At 38.3% G+C, this 25541-nt stretch overlaps 1 protein-coding gene across 4 annotated transcripts in view; it reads right to left on the bottom strand.

Annotated features, from left to right (window-relative positions):
* The window catches only part of FAM110B (family with sequence similarity 110 member B), a 433945-nt gene that overhangs the window by 305326 nt on the left and 103078 nt on the right, over positions 1-25541 (bottom strand). For 3 of the 4 annotated variants that reach the window (XR_008402594.1, XM_053715058.1, XM_053715060.1), the window contains exon 2: positions 7156-7263. The gene's annotated coding sequence lies outside the window, so the exon portion shown is untranslated. The remainder of the gene's footprint in view (positions 1-7155; positions 7264-25541) is intronic. The other variant, XM_053715059.1, reaches the window with a different exon arrangement.

The raw sequence follows: 25541 nt of genomic DNA, 5'->3' as shown, positions 1-25541 counted from the left end.
TCCGGTCCCGGATCGGGGGCCAACATTTCATGCTGTCTTGGTAGCAGTGGCAGGTTTCTTGGCCTGCTTTCCCTTGTTCCAGCCTTGCATTGGTCTCCAAGCTGGCTTGGCTTGAGAAGTATTACCCTCTTGCTTAGAGGACGTAGCACTTTGGGCTGGTCCGTTTCTACGAAAGGGACGAAAATTAGGTTTATTTTTGGCCTTGAAAGGCCGATCCTGAGGAAGGGCATGGCCCTTACCCCCAGTGATATCAGAGATAATCTCTTTCAAGTCAGGGCCAAACAGCGTTTTCCCCTTGAAAGGAATGTTAAGTAGCTTGTTCTTGGAAGACGCATCAGCTGACCAAGATTTCAACCAAAGCGCTCTGCGCGCCACAATAGCAAACCCAGAATTCTTAGCCGCTAACCTAGCCAATTGCAAAGTGGCGTCTAGGGTGAAAGAATTAGCCAATTTGAGAGCATTGATTCTGTCCATAATCTCCTCATAAGGAGGAGAATCACTATCGACCGCCTTTACCAGCTCATCGAACCAGAAACACGCGGCTGTAGCGACAGGGACAATGCATGAAATTGGTTGTAGAAGGTAACCCTGCTGAACAAACATCTTTTTAAGTAAACCTTCTAATTTTTTATCCATAGGATCTTTGAAAGCACAACTATCTTCTATGGGTATAGTGGTGCGTTTGTTTAAAGTGGAAACCGCTCCCTCGACCTTGGGGACTGTCTGCCATAAGTCCTTTCTGGGGTCGACCATAGGAAACAATTTTTTAAATATGGGGGGAGGGACGAAAGGAATACCGGGCCTTTCCCATTCTTTATTTACAATGTCCGCCACCCGCTTGGGTATAAGAAAAGCTTCTGGGAGCCCCGGGACCTCTAGGAACTTGTCCATTTTACATAGTTTCTCTGGGATGACCAACTTGTCACAATCATCCAGAGTGGATAATACCTCCTTAAGCAGAATGCGGAGATGTTCCAACTTAAATTTAAACGTAATCACATCAGGTTCAGCTTGTTGAGAAATGTTCCCTGAATCAGTAATTTCTCCCTCAGACAAAACCTCCCTGGCCCCATCAGACTGGTTTAGGGGCCCTTCAGAACCATTATTATCAGCGTCGTCATGCTCTTCAGTATCTAAAACAGAGCAGTCGCGCTTACGCTGATAAGTGTGCATTTTGGCTAAAATGTTTTTGACAGAATTATCCATTACAGCCGTTAATTGTTGCATAGTAAGGAGTATTGGCGCGCTAGATGTACTAGGGGCCTCCTGAGTGGGCAAGACTCGTGTAGACGAAGGAGGGAATGATGCAGTACCATGCTTACTCCCCTCACTTGAGGAATCATCTTGGGCATCATTGTCATTGTCACATAAATCACATTTATTTAAATGAGAAGGAACTCTGGCTTCCCCACATTCAGAACACAGTCTATCTGGTAGTTCAGACATGTTAAACAGGCATAAACTTGATAACAAAGTACAAAAAACGTTTTAAAATAAAACCGTTACTGTCACTTTAAATTTTAAACTGAACACACTTTATTACTGCAATTGCGAAAAAATATGAAGGAATTGTTCAAAATTCACCAAAATTTCACCACAGTGTCTTAAAGCCTTAAAAGTATTGCACCCCAAATTTGGAAGCTTTAACCCTTAAAATAACGGAACCGGAGCCGTTCTTAACTTTAACCCCTTTACAGTCCCTGGTGTCTGCTTTGCTGAGACCCAACCAAGCCCAAAGGGGAATACGATACCAAATGACGCCTTCAGAAAGTCTTTTCTATGTATCAGAGCTCCTCACACATGCGACTGCATGTCATGCCTCTCAAAAACAAGTGCGCAACACCGGCGCGAAAATGAGGCTCTGCCTATGATTTGGGAAAGCCCCTAAAGAGAAAGGTGTCTAAAAAAGTGCCTGCCGATATAAACTTATCAAAATACCCAGATTAAATGATTCCTCAAGGCTAAATATGTGTTAATAATGAATCGATTTAGCCCAGAAAAAGTCTACAGTCTTAATAAGCCCTTGTGAAGCCCTTATTTACAATCTTAATAAACATGGCTTACCGGATCCCATAGGGAAAATGACAGCTTCCAGCATTACATCGTCTTGTTAGAGTGTGTCATACCTCAAGCAGCAAGAGACTGCTCACTGTTCCCCCAACTGAAGTTAATTCCTCTCAACAGTCCTGTGTGGAACAGCCATGGATTTTAGTTACGGTTGCTAAAATCATTTTCCTCATACAAACAGAAATCTTCATCTCTTTTCTGTTTCTGAGTAAATAGTACATACCAGCACTATTTTAAAATAACAAACTCTTGATTGAATAATAAAAACTACAGTTAAACACTAAAAAACTCTAAGCCATCTCCGTGGAGATGTTGCCTGTACAACGGCAAAGAGAATGACTGGGGTAGGCGGAGCCTAGGAGGGATCATGTGACCAGCTTTGCTGGGCTCTTTGCCATTTCCTGTTGGGGAAGAGAATATCCCACAAGTAAGGATGACGCCGTGGACCGGACACACCTATGTTGGAGAAAATCAGCTTTTAAAAATGCATAAAATCTGAGTAAATTTCATAATAAAGACCATGCTACCCAACACAAAAGTATTAACAAATAAATGAGAAAGTAAATATATTTTCAAAATGTTAAAATTACAGATATGTCTCGGTTTAGATTTGCTTAAAATTATTTACCACTGTCTCTGTATGAAGAATCTCTCCCTCTCAGCAAATTTATAATATAAAATATATATTTAAAAGCTCCCAATATACATTTACATTTTTAGTCAAGCATTATTACAATACTTTCTACTTCTTTGCATCTATCACTATGTAAAAATATGCAAGAATCTGAAATGAAGAGGACTTTTTGGGGGTGCTCTTTGCCTCCTCCTGCTGACCGGGAGGTGAATATCCCATTAGTAATTAAGATGATCCGTGGACTCATAGTGTCTTAAAAAAAGAAAAAGAATTTGTAGATAAGGAGTAGAATATATATTTAAATTAATTTGTAACTAATGTTTAATTAAAATGTGATTATAATCTAATTTTATTTTGAATAAATGTTATTGCTGAAATAGGTGTGAGTATACAGTAATGTGGCCTTCCCACCATTAGTGTCTGGCCTTCCATAAAAAAGTCTAGGCTCCTTTGATCTAGATATTGTCATAAGCACATAAAAAAATTGACACTAGGTCTAACAAAAGCTACACAGCGACAGCAAACTTGACAGCTTCAATAATCAAACAGATCTTGTTTAGAACAGTTGTGGGTTGTATTGCTAATGTTATCTGATCACAATGGCCCACAGAAAAACATTTCAGAGGTCACAGGGTCATGATCCAACAGATAATAACCCCATAGTATTTATTGGAACTAAATAAGGGCAATGCTATGCAGTATTGCCCTAGGTAATTTAGAAATACTTTGTGCCAGATATCTGCAATACTAAACATTTTTCTTCCTATAAATAAAGTTAATTACTTTCCCATGACTTAACATACACATGTTTTTTATTTAACTTATTAGACAAACAGTTCAAAGCTATAAACAGTATTTAGAATATTGGCACTGTCATAAAAAAGTAAAATAACGGAAAAATAGCTAATATACTAATAGGAGACTTAAGAAAATATACACAACTCAGCTTGTACTGGAGTCTGTTTTGTTCGTAAAGAAAAAAAAAACTGCAAATGCTTTCTACAGAACTTGTGGCTGGTGGTCATTTTACAATTTTGCTAACAGACAAAATAGGAGACTTGTGTAGATTCAAAGCAAAACAATATGCTTTATGTCATACATTTATGCAGAACAAGTTCTGTTACAGCTATCATGCATTAAAATACATGAAGAAAATGACTAACTGAAGGTGTATTGCAAGAACCAAACTTAGAAACAGAAATCCACATTATTTTTTTTTAAACAAAACCTCTTGAACTGCAAATTTCCAAGAATTCTGTAAATAATTGCTCATTGACTACACAGTATAGCTTACTCATTATCATATTATTTGGAAGCAAAGGTTAAGATACTGTTAGTAAAACAAAGACAAATATTTAGAAGTTACTCAGTAATGGCTTATTTAAAAAAAAAAAAAAAAAAAAATCTTTAAGCAACACACTCTATTTTTTGATACTTAAAGTGAAAGTAAATCCTAGCGTTGTACAAACGCTAGGATTGACTATTGAAACAAATAAAGGGGACTTTCATTCATGGAGTATAAGATAAGATACTTCATGTAGAAAGCTCTTTTATTTGTTCCAACCAATTGCCGTTCTTGGCTGCTACAGCTGCCCACGGCTAAAAAAATGTTTTTGCTAAGAGAAGACGTTTTCACCTCTTAGCCAATAGCCGTGCGGTAAATACAGCTCCCATGGGCGCCAAGCCGGATTTACCGCACGGCTATCGGCTAAGAGGTGAAAACGTCACCTCTGTAGCAGCTAAGAACGGCGATCGGTTGAAACAAATAAAGGAGCTTTCTACATGAAGTATTTTATACTTTATGAATGAAAGTCCCCTTTATTTGTTTCAATACAACGCTAGGATTGACTTTCACTTTAAAAGGGACATAAAACTCAAACATTTTCTTTCAGGATTTAGAGCATACAATTTTAAATAACTTTCTAAATTATTATTATCTAATTTGCTTAGTTTTCTTTGTACCCTTAGTTGAAAAGCATACCTAGGTAGGCCCAAGAGCTGGGAGCTAGCTGCTGATTGGTGGCTGCACATATATACCTCTTATCATTGGCTTACCATAGCCCTGGGTACAGAGATAGGGGTACACAATGACAAGGATTTGTGATAAAATACAAAACATAGACTAAACAAATCTAGTACAGGAGGAAGAGGGCCCTGCTCTGGAGAGCTCACAGTCTACAGATTGAGGGTGCAGAGACATAAGGTTTGGGGTAGCTTGTCACAGAGATTGTAGTTGCAGCAGTCAGACAGTTCAATAATTATTTTGGGTAGGATGAAAAACAGAGATAATAATAATGATGATAATAACTAGTATTTATATAGCACCTTTCTCCCAGTGGGGCTCAAAACGCTTTTTCAGCGCTCGCTCTCGGAATTAACCAAATCGGCAGCTGAATAGTAATAGTTGTTATTATTACCCAATTTAATGGTACTTATTTTATCGACCTCGGAAGGATGAAGGGCTGAGTCAATCCTGCCGGGATTTGAATCTGTGACCTTGGATCTTTTAAACAGGCTTTTTTGTAGTCAGGGTATTTACCAACTGAGATACCTCACCAGCCTATGGAAAGCCGGAGATGGTAAGCCTTTCTGAATAGGTGGGTTTTATAGGAGCGTCTGAAGCTATACAAGGTTGGAGACAGTCTTATGGAGCAGGTAGAGTTCCAGAGGACAGGAGCAGCATGTGCGAAGTCTTAGAGGTGGGAGTGGGACTTCGAGATTATAGGAGTGGAGAGACATAGGTCAGAAGTTGATAAAAGAGGGAGGGTCAGGGAATATTTAGTGATGAGAGAGGAAATATAGTTGGGAGTGAGGCTGTTGAGTTAGGGTTAATGTATTCTGGAGTGTATGGGGAGCCAGTGTAGAGACTCGCAGAGCGGAGCAGCTGATGTAGAAGGCAACTTAGGTGGATAAGTTTAGCTGAAGCATTTATAATAGATTGGAGGGAGGAGAGGCAGTGTTTTGGAAGGCCATTTAGAAGTATATTGAAATGGTCAATGTGTGATAAAATGAGGAAATGAATTAGTATTTTTTTTGTTTTTTGAGTAAGAAAGGGACTAATTCTGGAAATGCTGTGTAGGTGTGCAAGGCAGGATTTGGTAAGTGCTAGTCTATGTGGAGTGAATAAATGTTTTGAGTCAAGTGTAACCCCAAGTCATCTATGTCCAAATGCAATTGTTCTATATTGATAAACCTCTAATTAACAGTGTTTAAGACAAAAATATGAAAATAGTAATAAATATAGAAAAGTTCACTCATCAATATAAACTATAGCTGTAACCTTGAACCTATGCGATACCGGCAGCATGAACTCTACCATGATGTGAGATTTTCAGCAGGCAATCACAGGTACAAAGCTGAAAATCTAAAGCTGTATTAGCAATGGACAGCAGAAGAAAGTCTACTTTCACTTAATTTTGTTCCTCATTAGTCAATGTAAGGAGTAGACACACACAATTCCTTTTATCAAATTCTGCCAAAAACATCCCTTTAACTACTGAACCAGGGTCTGTTGAAACCAAAAATCCATTTATATCATGATGATCCACCTATAGTCTGCCAACATTACTATATATACACTGCATACAGCCAAATACACCCATTTATGAATGGCAAACATGCTAACTTGCAGGTCAATACATCCACAGGTGTAACATTCAAGTTAAAAAAAAAACATTATTATGTTATTCCTTTAAATTACATTTCTAAGACTTTACATGATCCCACCCTCTTTTTATTATAAATTATTCATATTTTAGACATACTGTGGTGACAAATGTCATAGAAGGGAGCCTTGGACCACGAACATTTTGCTCTGAGTTAAAACAGACTCTATCACCCCTATCTAAGCAATAAAATGAAGCCAGTGGCAACTCTTCTTAAGGAGGAGAGGCAACTCTTTCAAATGAGGGGAGAACACAAACAAGTGGCTATCAGGTGATCATCACACCGAGAGACCATGTAACAAACTTATGGATATTTGAAAATTATGATTTAATATATTTAATTTTGCTATCTTGTATGTTATTTCTTTGTTTAATGAAATATTAAAAATAGGGATATGTAACCAAGTATTCAAGTGTAGAAACCACTGTCAAAGATAACTCATGCACAAGGTTTTATCTTCACTGGAAAGTAAATTATGTGTTGGATTTAATAGATAAAATGAAGAGCACTACAAATGAAGCAGTTGTACTAACAAAGCTTCAATTCCTTGTTCTTACAGACGGACGAGTACAGTAGCACTGGTAGCCCCTCAAAAAGCACACACACATATATATATATATATATACATACACACACACACACACACACATATACACACACAGGTAATATGAACAAGTATCAACGTGCAAAACAAGTCATAGGTCCAGTTTAAAATGAGGATACAGGAGATACCAATAGATGACGGTAACTATTTGGTTGCTAACACAATAAAACAGTACTTTACATACCTTTAACTTTGTTGTAGTCCAGGATGGAAGCAGTTAAACCAGTATTAGCAAAACTGCAGGGAAGCAGTCAGATGTTTCTCATTAATCCTTGCAATAAATGCCTGCTGGCTGTAAAGAAACAAACAGAGGGTGAGATTTGTTGTTTGGGTCTCTTGTTGGCCAATATGCTTTTGGAAAAAAAATGTTTTGCTAACGTTAGCGCAGAGGCCAAGGGGTTTTATGTTTCAGCAGCCTGAACATTCAGCGCTACAACATGACAATGCATTGTAAACAAAATCCTTAAAGTCAATGCTTTTATTAACGATAAACCAATACATTTGTGCTCACTAAAATAATATGAGGTTTGCATGTTTATGAAAAAGAGTCTTCCTGCACACCACAATTGGAGTTGTCCTTAACAGCTAGTAAACCAAATGATATTTGAGCATAAATTGTGTACAAACATGTATTTCCTGTTGATCTCTATGCCAGTTAAAACTACTAACTTTTTAATGCAAAAATAGTTTAAAGGGTTTTTAATTGATGCTTTTTTGTATGAACAGTAAAAAGTTTAAAGTAAAAAGACACACACCGTCAGATCAGATAGTATTCGATTACGAATGTTACATTTCAAATATTGCAGAATTTCTAATGTCACACTCAAACATGTCAAAATTTAAAATGTTGTGGGGTAGGGTGGACTTTTGTTTGTCAGAGAAAGAATCACTGCTGAGTGTTTATCACATCTGCTAAATTTCTACCACCTCAAATGCTACAATTTTAAATGCTCCTACTCACATTATAAGCAACAGGACAACTCTTTCAACTTCTGTCATTTAGGGAAATAAAATTTCAAAAAATGCTCCAATAGGTGAGAAAATGTTATTTCACTATCACTTGCATACAAAGTAAATCTCATAATAGAAGTGAATTTAAAAGGGACTTAAAACTATACGCTCTATCTCCATTATGCAAGTTCAATTTTGACTTTCCTATCTGTCGGGGTATCTGTGAATGTCAGTAGATAATACATTATATATATATATATATATATATATATATATATATATATATATATATATATATATATATATATATAAAATAAGATAAAATAAGTATACAATCTATCAAATATTAATGCTTATTTTATTACTGGACACATTCTGTGTATTGCAATTCTGAGATCATGAGAGATTAGATGCCTGTCTGACTACAAATCAAAGTTCAATGCTTCCCCCACTCAATATGCAAAATTACACAGGAGAGAACAAAAGGATTTAGACCATTGTATAAATAAGGCCAGTGGGCCACTTCAAAGTAAATGTTAACATATGGAGCCCTCAGATATATGCCCATAAATGGGTTTCCTGCCCAATATTAATAATAAAACTCCCAGGTCCCATGTAAGGAACAGACGGTCCATCTATAGGAATAAGGGAATACACAAACATTCTCAAAAGATAAGGCTCATACCAGGTATAAATTAGCCCCTGCAGAGTTTCCCATACACAGCTCCCAGAAGAGCTGGCGTTTCAAGTAAGAAATAGCAGGGAAAAAACAGAGAGACATGTTTAACCCTATGAGTGCTGAAAGCATATAAGAATTTAAATCTTGATTTTAAAAAGAGAAGTTAGAAATTCATCTATATGAACTGTATAATTCTCAAAGATTTAATTGATACCCATAAATATCTATATATGGATCTGGGGAAATGCAATTTAGATTTGTAATAAATTAAATAAAAATTGAAATATTCCCATTTTAAAATATATAACATTTTTTATTTCCTATCTTCCAGATGGGGCTACTAGATGCTGATACAGGATTGCCTGCATGGGGTGACCTAAGTCATATCATATGGTTATGCGCTAAATGTATATGTAAATTTAAATACATCTCTTAAAATATTATAAGCTGAATGTACAGGAAGTCTATATAAATATATTCTATTTTAACATAGAATTGATAAAATACTAGTGTTTAATCTCAAATTGTACATTTTCAATTATATTAAATGGAATATATATGCTGATCACATAGTTTATTAATATCAGATAATAGTGAATATACTAAATATACATATTAAATGATATAGTTAAACTGCAGCAATATTTGATGGTTAAAACGGCATTTCTGCTGCCACCGATAGATCAGAGATCGTATCGCAGCCAAAAGGTAAATAGCTACTCAGGGAGGAGTCTACCAAATAACCAAAAGATGTTCAGCTCAAGAGGCCTATCACAAGACAAGCTTCCGTGGGGCGTTTCCAATTTCACCAATGATTAGAATAAAAAGGGTTGGGGTATATCAGGTGATTTAACCCCATGCAAGAGAAGAAGAAAAAAAAAAAAGGAGCTTGGTCCTTGCTGCCGAGTTTTTTACTGGCAAACTGTTGCCTTGGAATCCAGTCTCTCTAAAGCAAATCTCGGCCTAATTTTTATCCATCTTGCAAAAATTACCTCTTAATTTAGGAGGTAAAATTGGACTTATTGGAGAAACTCTGGTAGCTGAAACATTGATTTGGTTATTTGGGTAAAGTATAAGAAACTGGTAAGTATAGATAATATTTAAATCAAAGGCATTCTAAGGAAATAGATTACAGCTGGTAAATTTAAAAGAGCATAATTGATATTTTAAGCTTATGTTCATAGTCCTGTGTAGTTTAACTAGTCATTATTGCTAAATAATTTATTTGCTAGAGAGGGTTTTACACTCCAGTCAGTCATTATAGTGAACTCTTTCAGAACTGTACATAAACTGGTTATTGTGATTAAATTCCTGATAGTTATTAATTAAGCATAGTAAGTTAGTAATCCATATTGGGCACTGAACTAGAATTATTGGTTAATAACAGAAGATTCAAATATTGTATTGTTATATTTGAATGTGATTATTGTGAATAAGGTAAATTGTAAAGGTATATTTTTATGATCTTTGTATAGATTATTATAACAGCATAAGTAGTATCATTTGATTTATAATCTGGTTTCTATAAATATAATTCAATGTGTTTATAACTTTAATTTACCATAAAGAACTTAGGAATAAATAATGATTTTAATTTTTTCGTTTTAATTGGGGGTTATTTTAAAGAATAATTATTAAACAAATTGTACTATAACACGGCTATATACTGGCATATCCTTTAGCTATTTTTGCCCATCAAATACATATTTTCAAGAGGAAGACCAAGCTTTTGTTTTACAAGAATATGTACAATCATAAAAACAGAATTTATGTTTACCTGATAAATTACTTTCTCCAACGGTGTGTCCGGTCCACGGCGTCATCCTTACTTGTGGGATATTCTCTTCCCCAACAGGAAATGGCAAAGAGCCCAGCAAAGCTGGTCACATGATCCCTCCTAGGCTCCGCCTACCCCAGTCATTCGACCGACGTTAAGGAGGAATATTTGCATAGGAGAAACCATATGATACCGTGGTGACTGTAGTTAAAGAAAATATATTATCAGACCTGATTAAAAAACCAGGGCGGGCCGTGGACCGGACACACCGTTGGAGAAAGTAATTTATCAGGTAAACATAAATTCTGTTTTCTCCAACATAGGTGTGTCCGGTCCACGGCGTCATCCTTACTTGTGGGAACCAATACCAAAGCTTTAGGACACGGATGAAGGGAGGGAGCAAATCAGGTCACCTAAATGGAAGGCACCACGGCTTGCAAAACCTTTCTCCCAAAAACAGCCTCAGAAGAAGCAAAAGTATCAAACTTGTAAAATTTGGTAAAAGTGTGCAGTGAAGACCAAGTCGCTGCCCTACATATCTGATCAACAGAAGCCTCGTTCTTGAAGGCCCATGTGGAAGCCACAGCCCTAGTGGAATGAGCTGTGATTCTTTCAGGAGGCTGCCGTCCGGCAGTCTCGTAAGCCAATCTGATGATGCTTTTAATCCAAAAAGAGAGAGAGGTAGAAGTTGCTTTTTGACCTCTCCTTTTACCAGAATAAACAACAAACAAGGAAGATGTTTGTCTAAAATCCTTTGTAACATCTAAATAGAATTTTAGAGCGCGAACAACATCCAAATTGTGCAACAAACGTTCCTTCTTCGAAACTGGTTTCGGACACAAAGAAGGCACGACTATCTCCTGGTTAATGTTTTTGTTAGAAACAACTTTTGGAAGAAAACCAGGTTTAGTACGTAAAACCACCTTATCTGCATGGAACACCAGATAAGGAGGAGAACACTGCAGAGCAGATAATTCTGAAACTCTTCTGGCAGAAGAAATTGCAACCAAAAACAAAACTTTCCAAGATAATAACTTAATATCAACGGAATGTAAGGGTTCAAACGGAACCCCCTGAAGAACTGAAAGAACTAAGTTGAGACTCCAAGGGGGAGTCAAAGGTTTGTAAACAGGCTTAATTCTAACCAGAGCCTGAACAAAGGCTTGAACATCTGGCACAGCTGCCAGCTTTTTGTGGAGTAACACAGACAAGGCAGAAATCTGTCCCTTCAAGGAACTTGCAGATAATCCTTTCTCCAATCCTTCTTGAAGAAAAGATAGAATCTTAGGAATCTTTACCTTGTCCCAAGGGAATCCTTTAGATTCACACCAACAGATATATCTTTTCCATATTTTGTGGTAAATTTTTCTAGTTACAGGCTTTCTGGCCTGAACAAGAGTATCAATAACAGAATCTGAGAACCCTCGTTTTGATAAGATCAAGCGTTCAATCTCCAAGCAGTCAGCTGGAGTGAGACCAGATTCGGATGTTCGAACGGACCTTGAACAAGAAGGTCTCGTCTCAAAGGTAGCTTCCATGGTGGAGCCGATGACATATTCACCAGATCTGCATACCAAGTCCTGCGTGGCCACGCAGGAGCTATCAAGATCACCGACGCCCTCTCCTGATGGATCCTGGCTACCAGCCTGGGGATGAGAGGAAACGGCGGGAAAACATAAGCTAGTTTGAAGGTCCAAGGTGCTACTAGTGCATCTACTAGAGTCGCCTTGGGATCCCTGGATCTGGACCCGTAGCAAGGAACCTTGAAGTTCTGACGAGAGGCCATCAGATCCATGTCTGGAATGCCCCACAGTTGAGTAATTTGGGCAAAGATTTCCGGATGGAGTTCCCACTCCCCCGGATGCAATGTCTGACGACTCAGAAAATCCGCTTCCCAATTTTCCACTCCTGGGATGTGGATTGCAGACAGGTGGCAGGAGTGAGTCTCCGCCCATTGAATGATTTTGGTCACTTCTTCCATCGCCAGGGAACTCCTTGTTCCCCCCTGATGGTTGATGTACGCAACAGTCGTCATGTTGTCTGATTGAAACCGTATGAACTTGGCCTTTGCCAGCCGAGGCCAAGCCTTGAGAGCATTGAATATCGCTCTCAGTTCCAGAATATTTATCGGTAGAAGAGATTCTTCCCGAGACCAAAGACCCTGAGCTTTCAGGGATCCCCAGACCGCACCCCAGCCCATCAGACTGGCGTCGGTCGTGACAATGACCCACTCTGGTCTGCGGAAGGTCATCCCTTGTGACAGGTTGTCCAGGGACAGCCACCAACGGAGTGAGTCTCTGGTCCTCTGATTTACTTGTATCTTCGGAGACAAGTCTGTATAGTCCCCATTCCACTGACTGAGCATGCACAGTTGTAATGGTCTTAGATGAATGCGCGCAAAAGGAACTATGTCCATTGCCGCTACCATCAAACCTATTACTTCCATGCACTGCGCTATGGAGGGAAGAGGAACGGAATGAAGTGTCCGACAAGAGTTTAGAAGTTTTGTTTTTCTGGCCTCTGTCAGAAAAATCCTCATTTCTAAGGAGTCTATTATTGTTCCCAAGAAGGGAACCCTTGTCGACGGAGATAGAGAACTCTTTTCCACGTTCACTTTCCATCCGTGAGATCTGAGAAAGGCCAGGACTATGTCCGTGTGAGCCTTTGCTTGAGGAAGGGACGACGCTTGAATCAGAATGTCGTCCAAGTAAGGTACTACTGCAATGCCCCTTGGTCTTAGCACCGCTAGAAGGGACCCTAGTACCTTTGTGAAAATCCTTGGAGCAGTGGCTAATCCGAAAGGAAGCGCCACGAACTGGTAATGCTTGTCCAGGAATGCGAACCTTAGGAACCGATGATGTTCCTTGTGGATAGGAATATGTAGATACGCATCCTTTAAATCCACCGTGGTCATGAATTGACCTTCCTGGATGGAAGGAAGAATTGTTCGAATGGTTTCCATTTTGAACGATGGAACCTTGAGAAACTTGTTTAAGATCTTGAGATCTAAGATTGGTCTGAACGTTCCCTCTTTTTTGGGAACTATGAACAGATTGGAGTAGAACCCCATCCCTTGTTCTCCTAATGGAACAGGATGAATCACTCCCATTTTTAACAGGTCTTCTACACAATGTAAGAATGCCTGTCTTTTTATGTGGTCTGAAGACAATTGAGACCTGTGGAACCTCCCCCTTGGGGGAAGCCCCTTGAATTCCAGAAGATAACCTTGGGAGACTATTTCTAGTGCCCAAGGATCCAGAACATCTCTTGCCCAAGCCTGAGCGAAGAGAGAGAGTCTGCCCCCCACCAGATCCGGTCCCGGATCGGGGGCCAACATTTCATGCTGTCTTGGTAGCAGTGGCAGGTTTCTTGGCCTGCTTTCCCTTGTTCCAGCCTTGCATTGGTCTCCAGGCTGGCTTGGCTTGAGAAGTATTACCCTCTTGCTTAGAGGACGTAGCACTTGGGGCTGGTCCGTTTCTACGAAAGGGACGAAAATTAGGTTTATTTTTGGCCTTGAAAGACCTATCCTGAGGAAGGGCGTGGCCCTTACCCCCAGTGATATCAGAGATAATCTCTTTCAAGTCAGGGCCAAACAGCGTTTTCCCCTTGAAAGGAATGTTAAGGAGTTTGTTCTTGGAAGACGCATCAGCTGACCAAGATTTCAACCAAAGCGCTCTGCGCGCCACAATAGCAAACCCAGAATTCTTTGCCGCTAACCTAGCCAATTGCAAAGTGGCGTCTAGGGTGAAAGAATTAGCCAATTTGAGAGCACGGATTCTGTCCATAATCTCCTCATAAGGAGGAGAATCACTATCGATCGCCTTTACTAGCTCATCGAACCAGAAACACGCGGCTGTAGTGACAGGGACAATGCATGAAATTGGTTGCAGAAGGTAACCCTGCTGAACAAACATCTTTTTAAGCAAACCTTCTAATTTTTTATCCATAGGATCTTTGAAAGCACAACTATCTTCTATGGGTATAGTGGTGCGTTTGTTTAAAGTAGAAACCGCTCCCTCGACCTTGGGGACTGTCTGCCATAAGTCCTTTCTGGGGTCGACCATAGGAAACAATTTTTTAAATATGGGGGGAGGGACGAAAGGTATACCGGGCCTTTCCCATTCTTTATTTACAATGTCCGCCACCCGCTTGGGTATAGGAAAAGCTTCTGGGAGCCCCGGGACCTCTAGGAACTTGTCCATTTTACATAGTTTCTCTGGGATGATCAAATTCTCACAATCATCCAGAGTGGATAATACCTCCTTAAGCAGAGCGCGGAGATGTTCCAATTTAAATTTAAATGTAATCACATCGGGTTCAGCTTGTTGAGAAATTTTCCCTGAATCTGAAATTTCTCCCTCAGACAAAACCTCCCTGGCCCCCTCAGACTGGTGTAGGGGCATTTCAGAACCATTATCATCAGCGTCCTCATGCTCTTCAGTATCTAAAACAGAGCAGTCGCGCTTACGCTGATAAGTGGGCATTTTGGCTAAAATGTTTTTGATAGAATTATCCATTACAGCCGTTAATTGTTGCATAGTAAGGAGTATTGGCGCGCTAGATGTACTAGGGGCCTCCTGAGTGGGCAAGACTCGTGTAGACGAAGGAGGGAATGATGCAGTACCATGCTTACTCCCCTCACTTGAGGAATCATCTTGGGCATCATTTTCAGTGTCACATAAATCACATTTATTTAAATGAGAAGGAACCCTGGCTTCCCCACATTCAGAACACAGTCTATCTGGTAGTTCAGACATGTTAAACAGGCATAAACTTGATAACAAAGTACAAAAAACGTTTTAAAATAAAACCGTTACTGTCACTTTAAATTTTAAACTGAACACACTTTATTACTGCAATTGCGAAAAAGTATGAAGGAATTGTTCAAAATTCACCAAAATTTCACCACAGTGTCTTAAAGCCTTAAAAGTATTGCACACCAAATTTGGAAGCTTTAACCCTTAAAATAACGGAACCGGAGCCGTTTTTAACTTTAACCCCTTTACAGTCCCTGGTATCTGCTTTGCTGAGACCCAACCAAGCCCAAAGGGGAATACGATACCAAATGACGCCTTCAGAAAGTCTTTTCTATGTGTCAGAGCTCCTCACACATGCGACTGCATGTCATGCCTCTCAAAAACAAGTGCGCAATACCGGCGCGAAAATGAGGCTCTGCCTATGATTAGGGAAAGCCCCTAAAGAATAAGGTGTCTAAAACAGTGCCAGCCGATATTATTTTACCAAAATACCCAGATTAAATGATTCCTCAAGGCTAAATATGTGTAATATATGAATCGATTTAGCCCAGAAAATGTCTACAGTCTTAATAAGCCCTTGTGAAGCCCTTATTTACTGTCTGAATAAAAATGGCTTACCGGATCCCATAGGGAAAATGACAGCTTCCAGCATTACATCGTCTTGTTAGAATGTGTCATACCTCAAGCATCAAAAGACTGCTCACTGTTCCCCCAACTGAAGTTAATTCCTCTCAACAGTCCTGTGTGGAACAGCCATGGATTTTAGTAACGGTTGCTAAAATCATTTTCCTCTTACAAACAGAAATCTTCATCTCTTTTCTGTTTCAGAGTAAATAGTACATACCAGCACTATTTTAAAATAACAAACTCTTGATTGAATAATAAAAACTACAGTTAAACACTAAAAAACTCTAAGCCATCTCCGTGGAGATGTTGCCTGTACAACGGCAAAGAGAATGACTGGGGTAGGCGGAGCCTAGGAGGGATCATGTGACCAGCTTTGCTGGGCTCTTTGCCATTTCCTGTTGGGGAAGAGAATATCCCACAAGTAAGGATGACGCCGTGGACCGGACACACCTATGTTGGAGAAAAATAAAATAATAATAATAATAACCACAAATAAAATTCCGAAGCAAGAGATTTGAAGGTTTTGCATAATCTAGCATTATGATTGTTCCATCTGATTGTTTTTTCAATTAGTCAGACGTTTTATTAAACAATTACACAAAAAAAAACTAATAATATAAAAAAGGAAAGGATTGTGATGGTCCTATATAATATTCAGCATAAAACCATACATTAGAAGAGACTATTAATGTCAACTTGCATATGCTTGCTTTAAATAAATGCTGAAGAAACACTTTATTTTCATGACTAACATCTAATAAAAAACAAATGTTAAAAGACGTCTAGTCACATAAAATAAACATAAGGAAGGCAATTCGTTACTCGCTATGGCAAACCTCTGAGCTGTCTAGCATCATGAACAGCTACACGGAATAAAACACCTGGAGCCAAATCAAGGAAGGCACTTCACAGATCAAAAACAGGGAATTATCAGCAAACCTTTAGATTTCCCAGGAGGCACAAATATACTGCGGATTGCCCTGAAATAAACAAAATGAGCAGGGAGGAACGTCAGATTAAAGGGACAGTAAAGTAAAATTAAAAACTTGTATGATTCATATAGAGCATGTAGTTTTAAACAACTTTCTAATTTACTTCTATTATCTCATTTGTTTTGTTCTTTTGGTATCCCTTATTGAAAATCATACCTAAGTAGGCTCAAAAGCAGCAATGCACTACTGGGATCTTGGAAGCTTCTCGTCAATGGTTCACCTGGTATGATCATCTAGCGCCTAGAAATGCATTGGTGTTCCTTCAACAAAGAATACCAAGCGATAGAAGCAAATTTGTTTAAAATTGTTTTATTTGCCTGAATCATAAAATAAAAATCTTAGGTTTAATGTCCCTTTAAATCTACATGTAGAAATATGAACACAATTTTTACCCCGAAATTTAATGTTGATCTTTTTTTCTATGAGTAAATAAACTGTTAAGAAAATGATTTGTAAAATCAAAATACTGTCTGCCATGCACTTCCAAAAAGATCAGAGAGCATAGAATAATGTTGTTATAACTGTCAAATGCTAGTTTATGATCTATAATTGGAAATTATACCCACAGGATTTCTATATGATTATTACAGCTGACTTTGCAAAGCTAAAATGCTACTCTATAAAGACTTCCAGTAAATGTACAGATACATTGATAATTTATATTGGGTCATAGTGTATCAATTAGAATTAACCCCAGCTAGGAACACATTTTAAAGAAAAAACTAAATGTAACCGATCTTTCACGTGAAAGGTTCAGCATGAACTAAACAAATTGTTTTTTTATATATTTGTTAATTTGAATCTATTAAATATGAACTTTGTATGTTGTTACTCTATCTCCCTTTGCTTCTATGCTAGGCATAGAGATCAATGAGACAGTGAGATGTTCATACACTCCCAAGTTCAGCCATGTAACCAGTGGGCAGGCTGCTTCCCATGTCACAACACAGTAATGCAAAGAGTTCCCTTACAAACCGTTTGTGTACACCTGGTGTTACTAACGGAGTAACAAAAGAACCAGAAGACCCATCAAGTCTGCCCATATTTTATTCTAAAGTGTCATTCTAAGCTTCTAAGCAGTGTTGTCTTGGGGGGGGGGGGGGGTACTGCCCCTTTAACATAATAGCCGACTCCCCCATGTGCCATCCCAAATGTGATTGTCACTCAGTTTTCTAACACCTCTCTGTACAGTATAACCCCAGGTCCGCTCCGCTCAGCCCCACCCACAGATGATTTTCCCTCGCCCATGGATTAACAGACCCTGTCCTTATAAACACTTGGTCCCTCCCCTCCTTTCACAATTAGGCCCACAAAACACTGGTGGAAGTGTCCTCCCAATAATTAAGTCCTGGACACACCACTGATAATGATAGCTTTATGCATAGCCCAGGCATTTTTAATTCCCTTCCAGTTGTTGTGCATCCTTACTGAAACCCTATGCCACTAATCAACCACTCTATCTGTAAAGAACCACAATTAATTGATAGTGCTGACCCTCCCAGTCATGGTGATACAAGGACTTCCTTCCTAGCTCTCTTTGGTGGTCTATTCACAAATGGGCACTGAAACCGGGCCACCAGATTACAGTTTAAGATTAACCATAAAAATCTGATTTAATTAGACTTTCAATAAAAAACATTTGTCACTTTTGTTACTTTTAAAACACAAAAACAAATTAATTAGAACATATAGCTTGAAAACTTGTATTGCTAGTTCTACCACTGTTTTAATTCACCTCCTCTCCTGTAGACATATACCTTTATGGCCTATTTTTAAGATAAGCAATGGTTTAACATTTCTATTCCTCTGAATTCTTTTGGCCCCCTTTTTTAAACAAAGCCAGTCTCTATCTATATCTCTATCAATACTTGCGTACTACTTGAAGAACAAATGAATGAAAACCTGCTTTCTTATTCAGACTCAAACAGTATTTGGTTTGAAGCAGTGGGGTTCCAAATACAATTCAATGGAGGGTCTCCCCTGTTCTGCTATAGATACAATTTAAAGAAATGGCAATTTTCAAAGCAAAACTTTAAAACTTTACAACTTCGGGAACATTATTTAATTTGCTTGTAACATTCATCAAATGTAAGATTATTGTAGTTTTGATAAATAAATTAATGCTACATATAGGTTTTACAGTGTTCGGCACAGAAATTTTGCAAGCTGGGTGGCATTATGAAGTAGCCAGGTGGGGACGTTGTAATATTTTTATAATATTATATAACTTGCTGCAATCCAAAGCACAAATGAATTGCATAATTTAACATATAGATGTATTTAATGATAATCTACGCAATAAAAATATTAGCTAATTTTAGCTAAAATTGTAGCCGGGTGCTCAGTAAAATCAGCCGGGTGGTGTATCTGCTAAAAAGGTCCTGGGGAGAACACTGGGTTTTAAATTATTTCAATCTAAATAATCTTTCACAATTTAAACTCTCCAAAATCTATAATCAAAATGTGCAGTCTTTTTTTAATGGACACCAGCTCCTACAGAGTGTTACAAGAGTTCACAGTGTATAATTTTATATGCATTTGTGATTGGCTGATGCCTGTCATTTGATATATGGGGCAGGGAATTGGGAATTAGCTTTGTGACACACACAAAAAAAATATATATATACTACTCATATGAAATTCAGATTATTGTAAGAGTAATTGTGTTGTCTTTGTATAATGGATTTGTTGAATTCAAGACAAAGTAGGCACACTGCAACAGATCATATTCAAATTCAAAAGAGTGAAGTCCGTATGATATGATGAGACGGAACAAATCTTCACCAGGACCTATGTAAACATACAATGGTGCTATCCTTTTCATGATCCCCCCCCACCTCGGTACAAAGAGAAATGGATAAATTGATACCTTGATAGCCGATCAATGAAGGCGCAAGGACGACACCGGGGCTGTAAATTGCTCTGCCCGACTGTAAAACTTTTCCTCCACCTGCCGTATGCAGCTGATCGTTGATCGCTGACTATTGTTGGTGCACTTTAACTATGTACTTATGCTAATCTTATGCATCAAATCTATGACATATCCTGCAATTTTGTGGCACTTCAGGGTTAATAATCTGTGTGCTGTGGCAATAGTAGGCGTCTCTTGTTCTTAATCACTCTACCAATCAGGTACTGCGTTACCTGTTTTAAACCCCTGTTGTGTAAAGTATAGCATGCTATGACTACGGCCACCATGGCCGAAACATGTTAGCAGCTATGCGTTGCTTACTCTTGTTTTGGGATGCCTCCCATTTTTAACCTGTTGGAATAAAGATTTTTGAATTTTACTATACAGCGGCTCACTTCCCTAATTCATAATGGATTTGTTGATCATGCAATTTTCGTGTATTTCATGGTCATTTAAGAAAACCATGGTGTTTGCTCAGTCAGATCCGGATTATGATGACTTATGCTTATGACCCATGCAAACACGCTCACACACATATAATAAAAACTTCATATCTTAGAATTTATTACTCACAATATGTATTCCAATAACCAGAAACATTACAATAAATGGAAAAATATATATATTTCACCAATAGGTTTCCCTCCAAACTGTGTAAACAGAGGTTTAAAGAAAGATTGGCACTATAATTCCATTAGTAGCAATTGAATAATGCTTTAGATCCTAGCATGCTTTAACCCTTGAACGTATAAATTTGTTTGAGCCGGTTCCAGAGCGCCAAAAAAAAAAAAAACCTTTGGGAATTTCAGAGCTTTCTACATTATCTATGAGATTCTTTGTGGATCATTTAAATATTTGCTGAGAAAAAGAGATGCAACACATAGGAAAACAAAGTCTTGCAGCCGATCTGGCAGCAGAGGGTTTAAAACAGCAAAGCTAACAAGTTTCTATGTATGACCACAATGACATTCAGAAATACATGTAATTCATTTTGATAGTGCTTGCATTGGTAAAACATTTTTTTGTAAAACACTGGATAACAAAGGGACAAACTCAAAGTGTTAAATGCATAATAAGACCATGCGTTGATTCAGCAATTCTGCTGTATTTATTGGTCCTTTAAAGGGGCAGTTAACCTACAAAACTATCACCTAGATTATGAGTTTTGTTGGTAAAGCCGCGCGGGGCTAACGCTCAGTTTCAGCTTACTGCTCACCTACAAACAACGCTGGTATTACAGGGTTTTTTTTAACCCGGCGTTAGCCTCTAAAAAGTGAGCGAAGAGCAAAATTTAGCTCCACATCTCACCTCAATACCAGCGCTGCTTACGGTAGCGGTGAGCTGGCTAAACGTGCTTGTGCACGATTTGCTCATAGGAAACAATGGGGCAGAATCGGCTGAAAAAAAACGTAACACCTGCAAAAAAGCAGCGTTCAGCTCCTAACACCCTAACATGAACCCCGAGTCTAAACACCCCTAATCTTACACTTATTAACCCCTAATCTGCCGTCCCCGACATTGCCGCAACCTACATTATATTATTAACCCCTAATCTGCCGCTCCGGACACCGCCGCCACCTACATTATACTTATGAACCCCTAATCTGTCGCCCCCAACATCGCCGACACCAACATTATAGTTATTAACCCCTAATCTGCCCCCCCCAACGTTGCCGCAACTATATTAAATGTATTAACCGTTAATCTGCCGCAGCCAACGCCGCCACAATAATAAAGTTATTAACCCCTAAACCTAAGTCTAACCCTAACACCCCCCTAACTTAAATATAATTTAAATAAATCTAAATAACATAACTACAATTAAATAAATTATTCCTATTTAAAACTAAATACCTATAAAATAAACCCTAAGCTAGCTACAATATAACTAATAGTTACATTGTAGCTAGCTTAGGGTTTATTTTTAATTTTACAGGCAAGTTTGTATTTATTTTAAATAGGTACAATAGTTATTAAATAGTTATCAACTATTTAATAACTTTCTAGTTAAAATAAAGACAAATTTACCTGTAAAATAAATCCTAACCTAAGTTATAATTACACCTAACACTACACTATCATTAAATTAAAGGGACACTGAACCCAAATGTTTTTCTTCCGTGATTCAGATAGAGCATGCGATTTTAAGCAACTTTCTAATTTACTCCCATTATAAATTTTTCTTCATTCTCTTGGTATCTTTATTTGAAATGCAAGAATGTAAGTTTAGATGCTGGCCCATTTTTGGTGAACAACCTGGGTTGTTCTTGCTGATTTTTTGGATAAATTCATCCACCAATATAAAAAGTGCTGTCCAGAATTCTACACCAAAAAAAAAAAAAAAGCTTAGATGCATTCTTTTTCAAATAAAGGTAGCATAAGAACGAAGAAAAAATGATAATAGCAGTAAATTATAAAGTTGCTTAAAATTGCATGCTCTATCTGAATCACGAAATAAAAAATTTGGGTTCAGTGTCCCTTTAATTACCTAAACTAACTACAATTAAATTAAATAAACTTAAGTAAGAAAAAAAAACCACTAAATTACAAAAAATAATAAAATAGTTACAATTATTTTAAACTAATTACACCTAATCTAATCCCCCTAATAAAAAAAAGCCCCCCAAAATAAAAAAAAGCCCTACCCTATACTAAATTACAAATAGCCCTTAAAAGGGCCTTTTGCGGGGCATTGCCCCAAAGTAATCAGCTCTTTTACCTGTAAGAAAAAATACAATACCCCCCAACATTAAAACCCACCACCCACACACCCAACCCTACTCTAAAACCCACCCAATCCCCCCTTAATAAAACCTAACACTAACCCCTTGAAGATCACCCTACCTTGAGACGTCTTCACCCAACTGGGCAGAAATGGTCCTCCAGAGGGGCAGAAGTCTTCATCCGATCCGGGCAGAAGAGAACCTCCAGATGGGCAGAAGTCTTCATCCAGACGGCATCTTCTATCTTCATCCATCTGGAGTGGGTCCATCTTCAACCCAGCCGACACGGAGCATCCTCTTCTAACGACATCCAAATGAAGAATGAAGGTTCCTTTAAAATGACTTCATCCAAGATGGCATCCCTTGAATTCCGATTGGCTGATAGAATCCTATCAGCCAATCGGAAATAAGGTAGGAAAAATCCTATTGGCTGATGCAATCAGCCAATAGGATTGAGCTTGCATTCTATTGGCTGATTGGAACAGCCAATAGAATGCAATCTCAATCCTATTGGCTGATTAGATCAGCCAATAGGATTGAACTTCAATCCTATTGGCTAATTGCATCAGCCAATAGGATTTATCCTACCTTAAAGGGACACTGAACCCAAAATTTTTCTTTCGTGATTTAGATAGAGCATGAAATTTTAAGCAACTTTCTAATTTGCTCCTATTATCAAATTTTCTTTATTCTCTTGGAATCTTTATTTGAAATGCAAGAATGTAAGTTTAGATGCCGGCCCAACCTGGGTTGTCCTTGCTGATTGGTGGATAAATTCATCCACCGATAAAAAAGAGCTATCCATAGTTCTGAACCAAGAAAAAAGCTTAGATGCCTTCTTTTTCAAATAAAGATAGCAAGACAACGAAGAAAAATTGATAATAGGAGTAAATTAGAAAGTTTCTTTAAATTACATGCTCTATCTGAATCACGAAAGAAAAATTTTGGGTTCAGTGTCCCTTTAATTCCGATTGGCTGATAGGATTCTATCAGCCAATCGGAATTCAAGGGACGCCATCTTGGATGACGTCATTTAAAGGAACCTTCATTGTTCATTTGGATGTTGTTGGAAGAGGATGCTCTGTGACGGCTGGCTTTAAGATGGACCCGCTCCGCTCCGGATGGATGAAGATAGAAGATGCTGCCTGAATGAAGACTTCTGCCCGGATCGGATGAAGACTTCTGCCCCTCTGGAGGACCACTTCTGCCCAGTTGGGTGAAGACGTCTCAAGGTAGGGTGATCTTCAAGGGGTTAGTGTTAGGTTTTATTAAGGGGGGATTGTGTGGGTTTTAGAGTAGGGATGGGTGTGTGGGTGGTAGGGTATTAATGTTGGGGGGGTATTGTATTTTTTCTTTTACAGGTAAAAGAGCTGATTACTTTGGGGCAATGCCCCGCAAAAAGCCCTTTTAAGGGCTATTTGTAATTTAGTATAGGGTAGGGCTTTTTTTATTTTTGGAGCTTTTTTATTTTATTAGGGGGATTAGAATAGGTGTAATTAGTTTAAAAAAATTGTAATTATTTTATTATTTTTTGTAATTTAGTGGGGGTTTTTTTTAATTGTATTTAATTGTAGTTAGTTTAGGTAATTAGTTTAATGATAGTGTAGTGTTAGGTGTAATTGTAACTTAGGTTAGGGTTTATTTTACAGGTAAATTTGTATTTATTTTAACTAGGTAGTTATTAAATAGTTAATAACTATTTAATAACTATTGTACCTAGTTAAAATAAATACAAAGTTGCCTGTAAAATAAAAATAAACCCTGAGATAGCTACAATGTAACTTTTAGTTATATTGTAGCTAGCTTAGGGTTTATTTTATAGGTAAGTGTTTAGTTTTAAATAGGAATAATTTATTTAATAATAGTAATTTTATTTAGATGTATTTAAATTATATTTAAGTTAGGGGGGGTTAGACTTAGGTTTAGGGGTTAATACATTTAATATAGTGGCAGCGATGTTGTGGGCGGCAGATTAGGGGTTAATAAATGTAGGTAGGTGTCGGCGATGTTAGGGACGACAGATTAGGGGTTAATAAAATTTAACTAGCGTTTGCGAGGCGGGAGTGCAGTGGTTTAGGGGTTAATACATTTATTATAGTGGTGGCGATCTCCGGTTCAGCAGATTAGGTGTTAAAAATTTTATTATAGTGTTTGCGATGTGGGGGGGGGGGGCCAGTTTAGGGTTTAAGTTAGTTTATGGGTGTTAGTGTACTTTTTAGCACTTTAGTTAAGAGTTTTATGTTCCGGCGTTAGCCCATAAAACTCTTAACTACTGACTTTTAAATGCGGTGGGAGTCTTGACAGGAGAGGGTCTACCGCTCACTTCTTCCAAGACTCGTAATGCCGGCATTAGGATACGCAATTGATGTAAGGGGATTTGCAGTATGCTCGAGTCGCGGAAAAAAAGTGAGCGGACCTTCCCTCTCGGTGTTGCGCAGGCAGTACATCAGGCTGCGCAACACAAGAGGAATGTGGAAAGTAAAAAAAACAAATTTCAACAGTGCTGGCCGAGGAATAAAATGGCATGACACACAGAGCACTGACCTTAGAAATAAAATAAGAAAAGCAAACAAAACACTTTTCATCTCCCTCCGGTGTAGCACTGCTTAATGTATTGCCTGTGCGAGGCTGAGAGGGAAGGGCCTAAGCTGACTGACTGTTGTGTGCATAAATCACACAGCTGTCAGGGACCGGGAGAATTTAAAACCGGGAGAGCAGCAGACAAAGTGTAGGGTATTACAAAAGGTAAAATGTTCATCAGAATAAATCACCTTTAACTATAAATATGTAAAACTATAAGCACAGTCACTTTCAGCAAAAAAAAAAAGATTAAGAGAATGTCAGAGGAAGTGCTGTCCTCCTCCGTTATGCAGATTGACTCAGAAGCAGCCGAGTAGGTGAGGTGTTTTTTCTTCTCCCAATTCAGCATTCTTAAAAAAATAAAAATAAATGCAGAGCAATATTTAACCCCATACCAAGGAGGATAGCAGTGAATTCCTGTAGAATGCACAGTCTGTAGCCCTTTTTTGGCAGGCATGGGGCTAAATTATGCTCACAAGATATAAGGAGGTGAGGGGGTTATACAAGAGAGGCTTCTCTGTGTCACGAGCTGACAGTTTTTAAATACTTAGAGCAACAATATCTTTAGTACTA

This window comes from Bombina bombina, chromosome 5 (assembly GCF_027579735.1).
Source record: "Bombina bombina isolate aBomBom1 chromosome 5, aBomBom1.pri, whole genome shotgun sequence".
Taxonomy (NCBI): domain Eukaryota; kingdom Metazoa; phylum Chordata; class Amphibia; order Anura; family Bombinatoridae; genus Bombina; species Bombina bombina.
Note: the sequence above shows the minus strand (reverse complement) of the source record. Positions and strands in the feature narration are given on the sequence as shown.